Genomic DNA, 14,429 nt, shown 5'->3' with positions numbered 1-14,429 from the left:
CCTTACAGGGTTAAAAAGAAAGATTCCTACTTTCATTGCTACCTGCTTGCTGGCTAGCCAGCTAGCCAGCCCTGTGGGCCTTGCTGCTGCTGCTGCTGCTGCTGCAGCCAAAAAACAAAAGGTGGTGCTGCTGCTGCTTCTGCTGCTTCTGCTTGTGTCTGGCCGCTGTTGGAGCGTCCAGGCACAGGACTTCTGCTGCTGCTGACTAAATGGCCTCCTTAATTGGATCATTTGAGTAGCCAGCACACCTGTGCAGGTAGGGCATGACATGATAGGCAGCTGCCTTGATAGCGGGTGGGTGCTGAATGTTCCTAATTGACAAAATAAGATTAATGCTTATGAAGAAATATAAAATCTCATCCCTTCCCCAATATCGCGCCACACCCCTACCCCTTAATTCCCTGGTTGAACTTGATGGACATATGTCTTTTTTCGACCGTACTAACTATGTAACTATGTAACATAACATGGGGGGGTCTCCTGGCTGTTCACACAGGTGTGTCATTGCTGTACATTGACCATGCATTGCTTCTGTGGTATTGCAAAGGCAAAGACAAATGCTTCCAGCCATCCATTGCACTAATGGATTGGTCATCAGCTGGCTGTCTATGTCCCGCATCAATATAGACCAAAGTACAGAGGGTTAGGCTATGCTATAGTGCACCTACCTGATGCATCAGAAGGTGCGAGGCCCTTGCTAAATTCTGTGCACAGACTTTGAGATCTATGCTTTAGACTGTATCTAAACCTGCTCCAACATGGACTGACATTCTGGCCTACTTTCAGCCGATGCGACTTGTCTGTCGCTGAACAGTCGCTTTTTATGTATTCAGCACCTATGTATAATGTTGTAAAAATGCTCTAGAAGCTAAAGTCGCAGAAATGTCACACATATTTGGCCTGCAACTTTCTGTGCGACAAATTCAGACAGGAAAAATCAGTATAAATCCTTAGAAAATTATCCCCCAGTGTCTCCATCTGCTGGCGGTATTGAATAAGCATTGCTGCACTGATGGGGTATGCATTAGACGAAAAAAAAGAAGAAAAAGAAGAATAATACGCCCAGAAAAGAGGCGAAAAGGAGAAAAACGTAAAAAAACGTGAAAAAAAAGTAAGAGGAAGAGAAGGGAAAAAAAGGTGGAAATGGGTTTAAAAGTGATTTCGGCGGAGAAATATATATATATATATATATATATATATATATATATATATATACGCGCACACACACACATATATATAAACGTATTCTCCGTTGAGATATTGCAGCCGCTGCTGTGTCCAGGCCCAGGAGCCTTAGCACTGTGCTGTGATGTCACTCAATACCACTGACATCACTAGGTGTAAACAACATCTCTCCTTTGCTGTGTATGTGACTATGGAGCTGTTTGGTGATGTCGTCTATTATGGCCTTCATAGAAGCAACAGGAGATTGTTGCATCCATCTAGAACCCTCAGAACTACAGTGCTATGATGTCACTCACTTCCACAGGCCTTGCAGAGTGTAAACAACAACAACCCAGCTTTGTTGTGTATGTAACCATAGGGATTGTGATGTCACCTAGAACCTTCACAGCAGCGACAGCTTTATGAGGAGCATCAGCACTGCTCTGCCTGAGCAGAACCATCACCGCCATAGGTTGTCAAATAACCCGGATTTAACCCACACAGGTAAGTCCAATGGGGTGCAGGCATGTCCTCTATGCTTACAGCTTCCCGTGGGTGTTGGTTTGATACCGTTTGGGGACAGCCAAGGAGGCATCTGCAGGCAACAAAGGTAGGTGTGTGCTTGTGTGTGTGTTTCCTATGCAGATCCTAAGCCCAGTGTCACATGCAAGTAGGAGGAGTAAGAAGGGTTCCTGGCAAATCCGGGTTATGGATTGCATTTAAAAAGGCCCCGTGGGAGTGCAATGGGCCCCTGTCTTGCTGCTTAGCAATAATGGTATGGGTTTAGGTTCTGCTGTGTGTACTGGTGGTTGACTGCCCCCCAGCCCAGAGTGTGCATGGAAAATTGTCTGGCAGCCTCCCTGACAGCAAGCAGTGATAGTGCCCATGAAGGGGACCTTGTTGGGCCCGCCCCTTTCACGGTTATCGCTTCTCGGCCTTTTGGCTAAGATCAAGTGTAGTATCTGTTCTTATCAGTTTAATATCTGATACGTCCCCTATCTGGGGACCATATATTAAATGGATTTTTTAGAACGGGGGCCGATTTCGAAGCTTGCTTCCGTCGCCCTATGCATTGACCCGATATGGCAGTATCTTCGGGTACAGTGCACCACCCCCTTACAGGGTTAAAAAGAAAGATTCCTACTTTCATTGCTACCTGCTTGCTGGCTAGCCAGCTAGCCAGCCCTGTGGGCCTTGCTGCTGCTGCTGCTGCAGCCAAAAAACAAAAGGTGGTGCTGCTGCTGCTTCTGCTGCTTCTGCTTGTGTCTGGCCGCTGTTGGAGCGTCCAGGCACAGGACTTCTGCTGCTGCTGACTAAATGGCCTCCTTAATTGGATCATTTGAGTAGCCAGCACACCTGTGCAGGTAGGGCATGACATGATAGGCAGCTGCCTTGATAGCGGGTGGGTGCTGAATGTTCCTAATTGACAAAATAAGATTAATGCTTATGAAGAAATATAAAATCTCATCCCTTCCCCAATATCGCGCCACACCCCTACCCCTTAATTCCCTGGTTGAACTTGATGGACATATGTCTTTTTTCGACCGTACTAACTATGTAACTATGTAACATAACATGGGGGGGTCTCCTGGCTGTTCACACAGGTGTGTCATTGCTGTACATTGACCATGCATTGCTTCTGTGGTATTGCAAAGGCAAAGACAAATGCTTCCAGCCATCCATTGCACTAATGGATTGGTCATCAGCTGGCTGTCTATGTCCCGCATCAATATAGACCAAAGTACAGAGGGTTAGGCTATGCTATAGTGCACCTACCTGATGCATCAGAAGGTGCGAGGCCCTTGCTAAATTCTGTGCACAGACTTTGAGATCTATGCTTTAGACTGTATCTAAACCTGCTCCAACATGGACTGACATTCTGGCCTACTTTCAGCCGATGCGACTTGTCTGTCGCTGAACAGTCGCTTTTTATGTATTCAGCACCTATGTATAATGTTGTAAAAATGCTCTAGAAGCTAAAGTCGCAGAAATGTCACACATATTTGGCCTGCAACTTTCTGTGCGACAAATTCAGACAGGAAAAATCAGTATAAATCCTTAGAAAATTATCCCCCAGTGTCTCCATCTGCTGGCGGTATTGAATAAGCATTGCTGCACTGATGGGGTATGCATTAGACGAAAAAAAAGAAGAAAAAGAAGAATAATACGCCCAGAAAAGAGGCGAAAAGGAGAAAAACGTAAAAAACGTGAAAAAAAAGTAAGAGGAAGAGAAGGGAAAAAAAGGTGGAAATGGGTTTAAAAGTGATTTCGGCGGAGAAATATATATATATATATATATATATATATATATATATATATATATATATATATATACGCGCACACACACACATATATATAAACGTATTCTCCGTTGAGATATTGCAGCCGCTGCTGTGTCCAGGCCCAGGAGCCTTAGCACTGTGCTGTGATGTCACTCAATACCACTGACATCACTAGGTGTAAACAACATCTCTCCTTTGCTGTGTATGTGACTATGGAGCTGTTTGGTGATGTCGTCTATTATGGCCTTCATAGAAGCAACAGGAGATTGTTGCATCCATCTAGAACCCTCAGAACTACAGTGCTATGATGTCACTCACTTCCACAGGCCTTGCAGAGTGTAAACAACAACAACCCAGCTTTGTTGTGTATGTAACCATAGGGATTGTGATGTCACCTAGAACCTTCACAGCAGCGACAGCTTTATGAGGAGCATCAGCACTGCTCTGCCTGAGCAGAACCATCACCGCCATAGGTTGTCAAATAACCCGGATTTAACCCACACAGGTAAGTCCAATGGGGTGCAGGCATGTCCTCTATGCTTACAGCTTCCCGTGGGTGTTGGTTTGATACCGTTTGGGGACAGCCAAGGAGGCATCTGCAGGCAACAAAGGTAGGTGTGTGCTTGTGTGTGTGTTTCCTATGCAGATCCTAAGCCCAGTGTCACATGCAAGTAGGAGGAGTAAGAAGGGTTCCTGGCAAATCCGGGTTATGGATTGCATTTAAAAAGGCCCCGTGGGAGTGCAATGGGCCCCTGTCTTGCTGCTTAGCAATAATGGTATGGGTTTAGGTTCTGCTGTGTGTACTGGTGGTTGACTGCCCCCCAGCCCAGAGTGTGCATGGAAAATTGTCTGGCAGCCTCCCTGACAGCAAGCAGTGATAGTGCCCATGAAGGGGACCTTGTTGGGCCCGCCCCTTTCACGGTTATCGCTTCTCGGCCTTTTGGCTAAGATCAAGTGTAGTATCTGTTCTTATCAGTTTAATATCTGATACGTCCCCTATCTGGGGACCATATATTAAATGGATTTTTGAGAACGGGGGCCGATTTCGAAGCTTGCTTCCGTCGCCCTATGCATTGACCCGATATGGCAGTATCTTCGGGTACAGTGCACCACCCCCTTACAGGGTTAAAAAGAAAGATTCCTACTTTCATTGCTACCTGCTTGCTGGCTAGCCAGCTAGCCAGCCCTGTGGGCCTTGCTGCTGCTGCTGCTGCTGCTGCAGCCAAAAAACAAAAGGTGGTGCTGCTGCTGCTTCTGCTGCTTCTGCTTGTGTCTGGCCGCTGTTGGAGCGTCCAGGCACAGGACTTCTGCTGCTGCTGACTAAATGGCCTCCTTAATTGGATCATTTGAGTAGCCAGCACACCTGTGCAGGTAGGGCATGACATGATAGGCAGCTGCCTTGATAGCGGGTGGGTGCTGAATGTTCCTAATTGACAAAATAAGATTAATGCTTATGAAGAAATATAAAATCTCATCCCTTCCCCAATATCGCGCCACACCCCTACCCCTTAATTCCCTGGTTGAACTTGATGGACATATGTCTTTTTTCGACCGTACTAACTATGTAACTATGTAACATAACATGGGGGGGTCTCCTGGCTGTTCACACAGGTGTGTCATTGCTGTACATTGACCATGCATTGCTTCTGTGGTATTGCAAAGGCAAAGACAAATGCTTCCAGCCATCCATTGCACTAATGGATTGGTCATCAGCTGGCTGTCTATGTCCCGCATCAATATAGACCAAAGTACAGAGGGTTAGGCTATGCTATAGTGCACCTACCTGATGCATCAGAAGGTGCGAGGCCCTTGCTAAATTCTGTGCACAGACTTTGAGATCTATGCTTTAGACTGTATCTAAACCTGCTCCAACATGGACTGACATTCTGGCCTACTTTCAGCCGATGCGACTTGTCTGTCGCTGAACAGTCGCTTTTTATGTATTCAGCACCTATGTATAATGTTGTAAAAATGCTCTAGAAGCTAAAGTCGCAGAAATGTCACACATATTTGGCCTGCAACTTTCTGTGCGACAAATTCAGACAGGAAAAATCAGTATAAATCCTTAGAAAATTATCCCCCAGTGTCTCCATCTGCTGGCGGTATTGAATAAGCATTGCTGCACTGATGGGGTATGCATTAGACGAAAAAAAAGAAGAAAAAGAAGAATAATACGCCCAGAAAAGAGGCGAAAAGGAGAAAAACGTAAAAAAACGTGAAAAAAAAGTAAGAGGAAGAGAAGGGAAAAAAAGGTGGAAATGGGTTTAAAAGTGATTTCGGCGGAGAAATATATATATATATATATATATATATATATATATATATACGCGCACACACACACATATATATAAACGTATTCTCCGTTGAGATATTGCAGCCGCTGCTGTGTCCAGGCCCAGGAGCCTTAGCACTGTGCTGTGATGTCACTCAATACCACTGACATCACTAGGTGTAAACAACATCTCTCCTTTGCTGTGTATGTGACTATGGAGCTGTTTGGTGATGTCGTCTATTATGGCCTTCATAGAAGCAACAGGAGATTGTTGCATCCATCTAGAACCCTCAGAACTACAGTGCTATGATGTCACTCACTTCCACAGGCCTTGCAGAGTGTAAACAACAACAACCCAGCTTTGTTGTGTATGTAACCATAGGGATTGTGATGTCACCTAGAACCTTCACAGCAGCGACAGCTTTATGAGGAGCATCAGCACTGCTCTGCCTGAGCAGAACCATCACCGCCATAGGTTGTCAAATAACCCGGATTTAACCCACACAGGTAAGTCCAATGGGGTGCAGGCATGTCCTCTATGCTTACAGCTTCCCGTGGGTGTTGGTTTGATACCGTTTGGGGACAGCCAAGGAGGCATCTGCAGGCAACAAAGGTAGGTGTGTGCTTGTGTGTGTGTTTCCTATGCAGATCCTAAGCCCAGTGTCACATGCAAGTAGGAGGAGTAAGAAGGGTTCCTGGCAAATCCGGGTTATGGATTGCATTTAAAAAGGCCCCGTGGGAGTGCAATGGGCCCCTGTCTTGCTGCTTAGCAATAATGGTATGGGTTTAGGTTCTGCTGTGTGTACTGGTGGTTGACTGCCCCCCAGCCCAGAGTGTGCATGGAAAATTGTCTGGCAGCCTCCCTGACAGCAAGCAGTGATAGTGCCCATGAAGGGGACCTTGTTGGGCCCGCCCCTTTCACGGTTATCGCTTCTCGGCCTTTTGGCTAAGATCAAGTGTAGTATCTGTTCTTATCAGTTTAATATCTGATACGTCCCCTATCTGGGGACCATATATTAAATGGATTTTTGAGAACGGGGGCCGATTTCGAAGCTTGCTTCCGTCGCCCTATGCATTGACCTGATATGGCAGTATCTTCGGGTACAGTGCACCACCCCCTTACAGGGTTAAAAAGAAAGATTCCTACTTTCATTGCTACCTGCTTGCTGGCTAGCCAGCTAGCCAGCCCTGTGGGCCTTGCTGCTGCTGCTGCTGCTGCTGCAGCCAAAAAACAAAAGGTGGTGCTGCTGCTGCTTCTGCTGCTTCTGCTTGTGTCTGGCCGCTGTTGGAGCGTCCAGGCACAGGACTTCTGCTGCTGCTGACTAAATGGCCTCCTTAATTGGATCATTTGAGTAGCCAGCACACCTGTGCAGGTAGGGCATGACATGATAGGCAGCTGCCTTGATAGCGGGTGGGTGCTGAATGTTCCTAATTGACAAAATAAGATTAATGCTTATGAAGAAATATAAAATCTCATCCCTTCCCCAATATCGCGCCACACCCCTACCCCTTAATTCCCTGGTTGAACTTGATGGACATATGTCTTTTTTCGACCGTACTAACTATGTAACTATGTAACATAACATGGGGGGGTCTCCTGGCTGTTCACACAGGTGTGTCATTGCTGTACATTGACCATGCATTGCTTCTGTGGTATTGCAAAGGCAAAGACAAATGCTTCCAGCCATCCATTGCACTAATGGATTGGTCATCAGCTGGCTGTCTATGTCCCGCATCAATATAGACCAAAGTACAGAGGGTTAGGCTATGCTATAGTGCACCTACCTGATGCATCAGAAGGTGCGAGGCCCTTGCTAAATTCTGTGCACAGACTTTGAGATCTATGCTTTAGACTGTATCTAAACCTGCTCCAACATGGACTGACATTCTGGCCTACTTTCAGCCGATGCGACTTGTCTGTCGCTGAACAGTCGCTTTTTATGTATTCAGCACCTATGTATAATGTTGTAAAAATGCTCTAGAAGCTAAAGTCGCAGAAATGTCACACATATTTGGCCTGCAACTTTCTGTGCGACAAATTCAGACAGGAAAAATCAGTATAAATCCTTAGAAAATTATCCCCCAGTGTCTCCATCTGCTGGCGGTATTGAATAAGCATTGCTGCACTGATGGGGTATGCATTAGACGAAAAAAAAGAAGAAAAAGAAGAATAATACGCCCAGAAAAGAGGCGAAAAGGAGAAAAACGTAAAAAAACGTGAAAAAAAAGTAAGAGGAAGAGAAGGGAAAAAAAGGTGGAAATGGGTTTAAAAGTGATTTCGGCGGAGAAATATATATATATATATATATATATATATATATATATATATATACGCGCACACACACACATATATATAAACGTATTCTCCGTTGAGATATTGCAGCCGCTGCTGTGTCCAGGCCCAGGAGCCTTAGCACTGTGCTGTGATGTCACTCAATACCACTGACATCACTAGGTGTAAACAACATCTCTCCTTTGCTGTGTATGTGACTATGGAGCTGTTTGGTGATGTCGTCTATTATGGCCTTCATAGAAGCAACAGGAGATTGTTGCATCCATCTAGAACCCTCAGAACTACAGTGCTATGATGTCACTCACTTCCCCAGGCCTTGCAGAGTGTAAACAACAACAACCCAGCTTTGTTGTGTATGTAACCATAGGGATTGTGATGTCACCTAGAACCTTCACAGCAGCGACAGCTTTATGAGGAGCATCAGCACTGCTCTGCCTGAGCAGAACCATCACCGCCATAGGTTGTCAAATAACCCGGATTTAACCCACACAGGTAAGTCCAATGGGGTGCAGGCATGTCCTCTATGCTTACAGCTTCCCGTGGGTGTTGGTTTGATACCGTTTGGGGACAGCCAAGGAGGCATCTGCAGGCAACAAAGGTAGGTGTGTGCTTGTGTGTGTGTTTCCTATGCAGATCCTAAGCCCAGTGTCACATACAAGTAGGAGGAGTAAGAAGGGTTCCTGGCAAATCCGGGTTATGGATTGCATTTAAAAAGGCCCCGTGGGAGTGCAATGGGCCCCTGTCTTGCTGCTTAGCAATAATGGTATGGGTTTAGGTTCTGCTGTGTGTACTGGTGGTTGACTGCCCCCCAGCCCAGAGTGTGCATGGAAAATTGTCTGGCAGCCTCCCTGACAGCAAGCAGTGATAGTGCCCATGAAGGGGACCTTGTTGGGCCCGCCCCTTTCACGGTTATCGCTTCTCGGCCTTTTGGCTAAGATCAAGTGTAGTATCTGTTCTTATCAGTTTAATATCTGATACGTCCCCTATCTGGGGACCATATATTAAATGGATTTTTGAGAACGGGGGCCGATTTCGAAGCTTGCTTCCGTCGCCCTATGCATTGACCCGATATGGCAGTATCTTCGGGTACAGTGCACCACCCCCTTACAGGGTTAAAAAGAAAGATTCCTACTTTCATTGCTACCTGCTTGCTGGCTAGCCAGCTAGCCAGCCCTGTGGGCCTTGCTGCTGCTGCTGCTGCTGCTGCAGCCAAAAAACAAAAGGTGGTGCTGCTGCTGCTTCTGCTGCTTCTGCTTGTGTCTGGCCGCTGTTGGAGCGTCCAGGCACAGGACTTCTGCTGCTGCTGACTAAATGGCCTCCTTAATTGGATCATTTGAGTAGCCAGCACACCTGTGCAGGTAGGGCATGACATGATAGGCAGCTGCCTTGATAGCGGGTGGGTGCTGAATGTTCCTAATTGACAAAATAAGATTAATGCTTATGAAGAAATATAAAATCTCATCCCTTCCCCAATATCGCGCCACACCCCTACCCCTTAATTCCCTGGTTGAACTTGATGGACATATGTCTTTTTTCGACCGTACTAACTATGTAACTATGTAACATAACATGGGGGGGTCTCCTGGCTGTTCACACAGGTGTGTCATTGCTGTACATTGACCATGCATTGCTTCTGTGGTATTGCAAAGGCAAAGACAAATGCTTCCAGCCATCCATTGCACTAATGGATTGGTCATCAGCTGGCTGTCTATGTCCCGCATCAATATAGACCAAAGTACAGAGGGTTAGGCTATGCTATAGTGCACCTACCTGATGCATCAGAAGGTGCGAGGCCCTTGCTAAATTCTGTGCACAGACTTTGAGATCTATGCTTTAGACTGTATCTAAACCTGCTCCAACATGGACTGACATTCTGGCCTACTTTCAGCCGATGCGACTTGTCTGTCGCTGAACAGTCGCTTTTTATGTATTCAGCACCTATGTATAATGTTGTAAAAATGCTCTAGAAGCTAAAGTCGCAGAAATGTCACACATATTTGGCCTGCAACTTTCTGTGCGACAAATTCAGACAGGAAAAATCAGTATAAATCCTTAGAAAATTATCCCCCAGTGTCTCCATCTGCTGGCGGTATTGAATAAGCATTGCTGCACTGATGGGGTATGCATTAGACGAAAAAAAAGAAGAAAAAGAAGAATAATACGCCCAGAAAAGAGGCGAAAAGGAGAAAAACGTAAAAAAACGTGAAAAAAAAGTAAGAGGAAGAGAAGGGAAAAAAAGGTGGAAATGGGTTTAAAAGTGATTTCGGCGGAGAAATATATATATATATATATATATATATATATATATATATATATATACGCGCACACACACACATATATATAAACGTATTCTCCGTTGAGATATTGCAGCCGCTGCTGTGTCCAGGCCCAGGAGCCTTAGCACTGTGCTGTGATGTCACTCAATACCACTGACATCACTAGGTGTAAACAACATCTCTCCTTTGCTGTGTATGTGACTATGGAGCTGTTTGGTGATGTCGTCTATTATGGCCTTCATAGAAGCAACAGGAGATTGTTGCATCCATCTAGAACCCTCAGAACTACAGTGCTATGATGTCACTCACTTCCACAGGCCTTGCAGAGTGTAAACAACAACAACCCAGCTTTGTTGTGTATGTAACCATAGGGATTGTGATGTCACCTAGAACCTTCACAGCAGCGACAGCTTTATGAGGAGCATCAGCACTGCTCTGCCTGAGCAGAACCATCACCGCCATAGGTTGTCAAATAACCCGGATTTAACCCACACAGGTAAGTCCAATGGGGTGCAGGCATGTCCTCTATGCTTACAGCTTCCCGTGGGTGTTGGTTTGATACCGTTTGGGGACAGCCAAGGAGGCATCTGCAGGCAACAAAGGTAGGTGTGTGCTTGTGTGTGTGTTTCCTATGCAGATCCTAAGCCCAGTGTCACATGCAAGTAGGAGGAGTAAGAAGGGTTCCTGGCAAATCCGGGTTATGGATTGCATTTAAAAAGGCCCCGTGGGAGTGCAATGGGCCCCTGTCTTGCTGCTTAGCAATAATGGTATGGGTTTAGGTTCTGCTGTGTGTACTGGTGGTTGACTGCCCCCCAGCCCAGAGTGTGCATGGAAAATTGTCTGGCAGCCTCCCTGACAGCAAGCAGTGATAGTGCCCATGAAGGGGACCTTGTTGGGCCCGCCCCTTTCACGGTTATCGCTTCTCGGCCTTTTGGCTAAGATCAAGTGTAGTATCTGTTCTTATCAGTTTAATATCTGATACGTCCCCTATCTGGGGACCATATATTAAATGGATTTTTGAGAACGGGGGCCGATTTCGAAGCTTGCTTCCGTCGCCCTATGCATTGACCCGATATGGCAGTATCTTCGGGTACAGTGCACCACCCCCTTACAGGGTTAAAAAGAAAGATTCCTACTTTCATTGCTACCTGCTTGCTGGCTAGCCAGCTAGCCAGCCCTGTGGGCCTTGCTGCTGCTGCTGCTGCTGCTGCAGCCAAAAAACAAAAGGTGGTGCTGCTGCTGCTTCTGCTGCTTCTGCTTGTGTCTGGCCGCTGTTGGAGCGTCCAGGCACAGGACTTCTGCTGCTGCTGACTAAATGGCCTCCTTAATTGGATCATTTGAGTAGCCAGCACACCTGTGCAGGTAGGGCATGACATGATAGGCAGCTGCCTTGATAGCGGGTGGGTGCTGAATGTTCCTAATTGACAAAATAAGATTAATGCTTATGAAGAAATATAAAATCTCATCCCTTCCCCAATATCGCGCCACACCCCTACCCCTTAATTCCCTGGTTGAACTTGATGGACATATGTCTTTTTTCGACCGTACTAACTATGTAACTATGTAACATAACATGGGGGGGTCTCCTGGCTGTTCACACAGGTGTGTCATTGCTGTACATTGACCATGCATTGCTTCTGTGGTATTGCAAAGGCAAAGACAAATGCTTCCAGCCATCCATTGCACTAATGGATTGGTCATCAGCTGGCTGTCTATGTCCCGCATCAATATAGACCAAAGTACAGAGGGTTAGGCTATGCTATAGTGCACCTACCTGATGCATCAGAAGGTGCGAGGCCCTTGCTAAATTCTGTGCACAGACTTTGAGATCTATGCTTTAGACTGTATCTAAACCTGCTCCAACATGGACTGACATTCTGGCCTACTTTCAGCCGATGCGACTTGTCTGTCGCTGAACAGTCGCTTTTTATGTATTCAGCACCTATGTATAATGTTGTAAAAATGCTCTAGAAGCTAAAGTCGCAGAAATGTCACACATATTTGGCCTGCAACTTTCTGTGCGACAAATTCAGACAGGAAAAATCAGTATAAATCCTTAGAAAATTATCCCCCAGTGTCTCCATCTGCTGGCGGTATTGAATAAGCATTGCTGCACTGATGGGGTATGCATTAGACGAAAAAAAAGAAGAAAAAGAAGAATAATACGCCCAGAAAAGAGGCGAAAAGGAGAAAAACGTAAAAAAACGTGAAAAAAAAGTAAGAGGAAGAGAAGGGAAAAAAAGGTGGAAATGGGTTTAAAAGTGATTTCGGCGGAGAAATATATATATATATATATATATATATATATATATATATATATACGCGCACACACACACATATATATAAACGTATTCTCCGTTGAGATATTGCAGCCGCTGCTGTGTCCAGGCCCAGGAGCCTTAGCACTGTGCTGTGATGTCACTCAATACCACTGACATCACTAGGTGTAAACAACATCTCTCCTTTGCTGTGTATGTGACTATGGAGCTGTTTGGTGATGTCGTCTATTATGGCCTTCATAGAAGCAACAGGAGATTGTTGCATCCATCTAGAACCCTCAGAACTACAGTGCTATGATGTCACTCACTTCCACAGGCCTTGCAGAGTGTAAACAACAACAACCCAGCTTTGTTGTGTATGTAACCATAGGGATTGTGATGTCACCTAGAACCTTCACAGCAGCGACAGCTTTATGAGGAGCATCAGCACTGCTCTGCCTGAGCAGAACCATCACCGCCATAGGTTGTCAAATAACCCGGATTTAACCCACACAGGTAAGTCCAATGGGGTGCAGGCATGTCCTCTATGCTTACAGCTTCCCGTGGGTGTTGGTTTGATACCGTTTGGGGACAGCCAAGGAGGCATCTGCAGGCAACAAAGGTAGGTGTGTGCTTGTGTGTGTGTTTCCTATGCAGATCCTAAGCCCAGTGTCACATGCAAGTAGGAGGAGTAAGAAGGGTTCCTGGCAAATCCGGGTTATGGATTGCATTTAAAAAGGCCCCGTGGGAGTGCAATGGGCCCCTGTCTTGCTGCTTAGCAATAATGGTATGGGTTTAGGTTCTGCTGTGTGTACTGGTGGTTGACTGCCCCCCAGCCCAGAGTGTGCATGGAAAATTGTCTGGCAGCCTCCCTGACAGCAAGCAGTGATAGTGCCCATGAAGGGGACCTTGTTGGGCCCGCCCCTTTCACGGTTATCGCTTCTCGGCCTTTTGGCTAAGATCAAGTGTAGTATCTGTTCTTATCAGTTTAATATCTGATACGTCCCCTATCTGGGGACCATATATTAAATGGATTTTTGAGAACGGGGGCCGATTTCGAAGCTTGCTTCCGTCGCCCTATGCATTGACCCGATATGGCAGTATCTTCGGGTACAGTGCACCACCCCCTTACAGGGTTAAAAAGAAAGATTCCTACTTTCATTGCTACCTGCTTGCTGGCTAGCCAGCTAGCCAGCCCTGTGGGCCTTGCTGCTGCTGCTGCTGCTGCAGCCAAAAAACAAAAGGTGGTGCTGCTGCTGCTTCTGCTGCTTCTGCTTGTGTCTGGCCGCTGTTGGAGCGTCCAGGCACAGGACTTCTGCTGCTGCTGACTAAATGGCCTCCTTAATTGGATCATTTGAGTAGCCAGCACACCTGTGCAGGTAGGGCATGACATGATAGGCAGCTGCCTTGATAGCGGGTGGGTGCTGAATGTTCCTAATTGACAAAATAAGATTAATGCTTATGAAGAAATATAAAATCTCATCCCTTCCCCAATATCGCGCCACACCCCTACCCCTTAATTCCCTGGTTGAACTTGATGGACATATGTCTTTTTTCGACCGTACTAACTATGTAACTATGTAACATAACATGGGGGGGTCTCCTGGCTGTTCACACAGGTGTGTCATTGCTGTACATTGACCATGCATTGCTTCTGTGGTATTGCAAAGGCAAAGACAAATGCTTCCAGCCATCCATTGCACTAATGGATTGGTCATCAGCTGGCTGTCTATGTCCCGCATCAATATAGACCAAAGTACAGAGGGTTAGGCTATGCTATAGTGCACCTACCTGATGCATCAGAAGGTGCGAGGCCCTTGCTAAATTCTGTGCACAGACTTTGAGATCTATGCTTTAGACTGTATCTAAACCTGCTCCAACATG

At 46.1% G+C, this 14,429-nt stretch overlaps 6 non-coding genes across 6 annotated transcripts; all 6 read left to right on the top strand.

Annotated features, from left to right (window-relative positions):
• The first annotated feature begins 2,087 nt into the window (after nt 1-2,087).
• On the top strand, nt 2,088-2,278 carry LOC130309333 (U2 spliceosomal RNA). The gene has a single exon (XR_008858012.1). It is a non-coding gene; the product is annotated as a U2 spliceosomal RNA (small nuclear RNA).
• Nucleotides 2,279-4,370: 2,092 nt separating this feature from the next.
• LOC130309330 (U2 spliceosomal RNA) lies at nt 4,371-4,561 on the top strand. Its single transcript, XR_008858009.1, has one exon. It is a non-coding gene; the product is annotated as a U2 spliceosomal RNA (small nuclear RNA).
• Nucleotides 4,562-6,644: 2,083 nt separating this feature from the next.
• LOC130309334 (U2 spliceosomal RNA) lies at nt 6,645-6,835 on the top strand. Its single transcript, XR_008858013.1, has one exon. It is a non-coding gene; the product is annotated as a U2 spliceosomal RNA (small nuclear RNA).
• Nucleotides 6,836-8,922: 2,087 nt separating this feature from the next.
• On the top strand, nt 8,923-9,113 carry LOC130309329 (U2 spliceosomal RNA). The gene has a single exon (XR_008858008.1). It is a non-coding gene; the product is annotated as a U2 spliceosomal RNA (small nuclear RNA).
• Nucleotides 9,114-11,202: 2,089 nt separating this feature from the next.
• On the top strand, nt 11,203-11,393 carry LOC130309328 (U2 spliceosomal RNA). The gene has a single exon (XR_008858007.1). It is a non-coding gene; the product is annotated as a U2 spliceosomal RNA (small nuclear RNA).
• Nucleotides 11,394-13,480: 2,087 nt separating this feature from the next.
• Nucleotides 13,481-13,671, top strand: LOC130309327 (U2 spliceosomal RNA). The gene has a single exon (XR_008858006.1). It is a non-coding gene; the product is annotated as a U2 spliceosomal RNA (small nuclear RNA).
• Nucleotides 13,672-14,429: the final 758 nt, after the last annotated feature.

Source organism: Hyla sarda, unplaced genomic scaffold (assembly GCF_029499605.1).
Source record: "Hyla sarda isolate aHylSar1 unplaced genomic scaffold, aHylSar1.hap1 scaffold_1525, whole genome shotgun sequence".
Classification (NCBI taxonomy): domain Eukaryota; kingdom Metazoa; phylum Chordata; class Amphibia; order Anura; family Hylidae; genus Hyla; species Hyla sarda.
Note: the sequence above shows the minus strand (reverse complement) of the source record. Positions and strands in the feature narration are given on the sequence as shown.